At 33.7% G+C, this 4,538-nt stretch overlaps 1 protein-coding gene and 1 pseudogene across 13 annotated transcripts in view; one reads left to right on the top strand and one right to left on the bottom strand.

Moving 5' to 3' along the window:
* ZNF177 (zinc finger protein 177) overlaps positions 1–4,538 on the bottom strand; it is a 43,585-nt gene that overhangs the window by 11,093 nt on the left and 27,954 nt on the right. The gene's annotated exons all lie outside the window — the stretch shown is intronic.
* On the top strand, positions 2,224–3,530 carry LOC111731679 (annotated as a pseudogene).

Raw genomic sequence — 4,538 nt, 5'->3', positions numbered from 1 at the left:
TTAAGAAAGAAGAGTGAACAGAAATAAAGAGGGTAAGACTAAGCGAACCTTGATAATGTAAAATGGTAACATCTAATTTGTGACATGGAAAAGCAAGCTAGAACCCTGAACACTGAATGATAGAAATATATAAATTGGGAAGAAGGTGACTGTCGTTTTATGCTCCTTGTATTCATCCAGCAGGGAATAAAGATATTAGTTAGCTTTAGACTTTAAGTCTAAAGTGATAAAACAGGCGGGTAATCACTAAAGAAATGGATATAGTGGGTTTAATTCATAGTTTAGGAGGAAAAAAAAACTCAATTATTACAAAAGTAAGAAAAAGAAAACAAAAAAATTAAGGTAAAATAAAAAGTACAATGTAAGATGGTAGAAAATGCCTATATTAATAAATGTACAAGTAAATGGACTAAACTCTATACAGTTTAAACACAAAGACTGTCGTGTTAGATTAAGATAAATATGCTCTTTCATAAGATGTGCTAAAAAACAAAACACTGAAAGGTTGAATCTCAAAAATGAAAATGACATATCAAGCAAACATTAACCAAAATTATTTGTTTGGCTAACTAAATGTCACTCATTTAAGACAAAAGGTACTACAAAAGGTACTACATTGGGATAGAAGGTTCGATTAACCAGGAAGATATAAAGATACAGAAGCTATACACACTAACAACATAGTTTCATAAAATTTATAAACAGAAGCTAGCAGAATTGAAGTAAAAAGAGACAAGTAGCCATCAATGTAAGAGATCCTAACATACTACTCTGAGTAATGGATTAGAGGAAAAAAAGGGGATATGAGGATTTGAATACTAAAATGAACAAGCTTCATTTAAAACACAAACACTGTATAAATGGAGAATACACGTACTCTTTAAAAGCACACATTGGCAAGTTTAGAAAAACTAGCCTTATTGCTATACTATAAACCGAGTTTTAAAACTTTCAAAGAATCTGTACATACATAAATTCTCTGGTCAAACTGTAATTAAGTTATACATTAATAACAAAAGAAAAATACAGACGGTCCCTGACTTACAATGGTTTGATTTATGATTTTTCAACTTTACGATGGGGTGAAAGCAATACATGTTCAGTAAAAATTGTACTTCGAATTTTGATTTTGATCTTTTCTTGGGCTAGTGATATCTGCTACAATACTCTCTTGTGGTGCTGGGCAGTGGCAGCCAGCTGCAGCTCCCAGTGAGCCATGCGATCATGAGGGTCAACAACCAATACTCTGCAGTGTATTCTTTGCGTTAGATGATTATGCCCAACTGTAGGCTAACGTCAGTGTTCTGAGTACGTTTATGGTAGGCTGGACTAAGCTATGACGTTCAGTAGGTTAGGTGTATTAAACACATTTTCAACTTAGGATGAGTTTATTGGGACATAATTCTACTATAAGTTGAGGAACATGTGTATTATACTGAAACACATGAAACTGGCATTTTAGTAGGTTAAAAAATAGTTGCATGTTAGCAGTTTCATATTATTCACTTTAATAGAAAAAAGGTCATACATTTGAAATTTAGAAAACATCAGACTTATGAATAGCTCCTGGGTAAAAATTAAATTAGTAATGAGAAAATATATGATGCTATGGCTACTGACCAGTTCTAGGTACCAACACTTGTAGGTTGCAGCTAAAGTGAGCCTTAGGGAAAACAGTAAGCTTTATATGCTTACATTAGAAAACAAATGAAGTTAAAAATTATTCTGTTTCCAACTTAAAAGGATGGAGGAAAAAACTCAAAATAAATGAAGCTGAAGGAAAGAAAGAACATCATGACTAAAAAACAAATACCAGAGCAGATCAATCAAGCCAAAAATTGGTTCTTTGAAATCTAATAAAATAGGAAAAAGCCAGGCAAGATTATTCAAGACAAAACTAAGAGAAAGCACATGAAGAAAATGAAAAAGCAAAAAAGGATATGATTACAGATGCTTCAGATATTAAACACATTATGAGTAACTGTCAGGCAAGCTCAAAACTCACAGGAAGTAGATTGATTCCTAGCAAAAGAAAGCATATGAAAAATGACTCTATAAACTGAACAGTCTAAAATAATTACAAAAAATGAACTATATGGTGATGATTGCATGATGCTGTGAATGCAAGTAATGCCACTGAATTGTATGTTTAAAAATGATTATAATGGCAAATTTTATGTTAAATGTATTTTACTACAATAAAAAAAATGTAGAATATGAAATAATCTGTGCTGTTCCCCTCAGAGAGGCTCCAGTTCTCCCCAGACCAAATAACTCTCACCACCCGGACAGATTTCTTAAAGAAAAACAAAACAAAACAAAATTTTAGAAAAATTTTAGTCCCTTTAAATTTGTTTAAATTTCTCCTGCAAAGAAAACACCAAGCTCATAGGTTTTATAAGTCAGTTCTGATGTTCAAAGAGAGAATTCCAATCTGACTCAAAATCTTCTAGAAATTAGACACACTTATGAAGATTCTGGTTACTTAAAGTATACTTCCATGTATTTGGTCACCTGTGTTTGCATTTTACTAAATAGCAGTAGAAGTAATAATAAATATCTTATGCAATTTGTAAGGTAAGAGTTAGTTATTTGGAAGGTTTTATTTAATTTAGCCTTCATTCAAAACACAGAATTGTGCATGATCCAAAATGTCATGTTTGCATTTTGAGGATTCTATTACAGTGCCATGGGAGAAGCAGGGGGAGGAGACAGATGTCACTTTTAAAACAATTTCACAAGACAGTTCGACTTATCAAAGGCATTGCCTTGATAAAGAGTATAAAGGGGACGGAATGGCTTTTTGAGACATATCTGGTATAATATTGATATCCAACATACAGCCATTCAAAGAAAACAAAATGACAGGTAAATCTCAATAGCAGACATAAACATTCTAAAGAAAATAAGTGTAAACCAAACACATCCAAAAATGAGAAAGAGAATACATCAGCACCAAGTTGGATTTATCTCAGGAAAGCTAGGGGCATATTAGAAAATTAATATAATTTGTTTCATTAATAGATCAAAGAAAAAAAATGTGATCACCTCAATGATATAGTAAAAGCATTTGATAAAAATCAACATTCCATCATGACTTAAAAATAATCTTAGCTAGCTCTTGTGGAGATGGTGTCCACAGACATTCAGAATGGTCCCATGTTTGACATATGGCCAAAGGCTGTCCTACAATACGGAATCTAACAAAACTAGGCTGTTCCGAACCCCTGGTAATAGAATTGTTTACCTTTATACCAAGAAGGTTGGGAAAACACCAAAATCTGCATGTGGCGTGTGCCTAGGCCGACTTTATGGAGTTTGTGCTGTGGGACCTAAAGTTTTAATGAGGTTGTCAGAAACGAAAAAACATGCCAGCAGGGCCTATGGTGGATCCATGTGTGCTAAGTGTGTCTGTGACAGGATCAAGTGTGCTTTAATTTATTGGGCAGAAAATAGTTGTGAAAGTGTTGAAGGCACAAGCACAGAGTCACAAAGCTAAAAAAGAAAATGTTTAGAGTAATAAACACAATTAAAAGGCAAAAAATCTCAGCTAATTCTATTAAAAAAAGATAACGCAATAAAAAAATGGGTAAAAAATCTGAATGTTTTCCTAAAGTAAATACAAATGGCCATCAAGCACATGAAAAGATATTTACCATTAGCCACCAGGGAAATGCAAATCAAAACCATAATGACATACCCATTTTGATGGTTATAATCAAAAAGACAAATAACAAGTGTTGGTGAGAATATGGAGAAATCAGAGCTCATATTTTCCTGATGGGGATGTATAACGGTGCAGCTACCTTAGAATAGTTTGGCAGTTCATCAAAAGGTTAAATATGGAGTTATATGAACCAGCCATTCCACACCTAGGTACATACCCAACAGAAATAAAAATGTAAGTCCATACAAAACCTTGCTCATAGTAGCATTATTGATGACAACTCCAAAATAGAAATGACCCAAGTGTCCATCTGTTAATGAGTAAGTAAAAAACATGCAATAGATGCACACAGTGGAGTATTTGGCAAAGAAAAGGAATTGAGTACAGACACATACCACAATGTAGATGAATCTTGAAAACCTTATGCTAAATAAGCCAGTCTCAAAGACAACATATTGTATGATTCTGTTTATATGAAATTTCCAGAATGGACAAATCTATAAAGACAAATAGATTAGTGGTTGCCTGGGTCTGGGGTAGGGAGGAATGCAGAGTGATTGCTAATGGTTATGGGGTTTCTTTCTGGGGTGATGAATGTTCTAAAATTAGATTGTGATGGATACCCAACTCTGGGAACATACTAAAGTCCACTGAGTTATACACTTGAAATAATTTTAGTAAATAGGAACTGAGGGAATGTCTTTAATCTGAAATTGTGTCCAAAACGCAGAGCAAACACCTAACTCACTAGTGACAAACCAAAGGACTTTGAGACATGGAAAAAGACAAAGGTTGCTCCTGCTGCTAATCAAGTTAAGAAATTGTTGCCAGTGAAGTAAATTGGGGAGAAGGCGAAGGGAGACCAGGATAG

The sequence above is a fragment of the Pteropus vampyrus genome, unplaced genomic scaffold (genome assembly GCF_000151845.1).
Source record: "Pteropus vampyrus isolate Shadow unplaced genomic scaffold, Pvam_2.0 Scaffold391, whole genome shotgun sequence".
NCBI lineage: Eukaryota > Metazoa > Chordata > Mammalia > Chiroptera > Pteropodidae > Pteropus > Pteropus vampyrus.
Note: the sequence above shows the minus strand (reverse complement) of the source record. Positions and strands in the feature narration are given on the sequence as shown.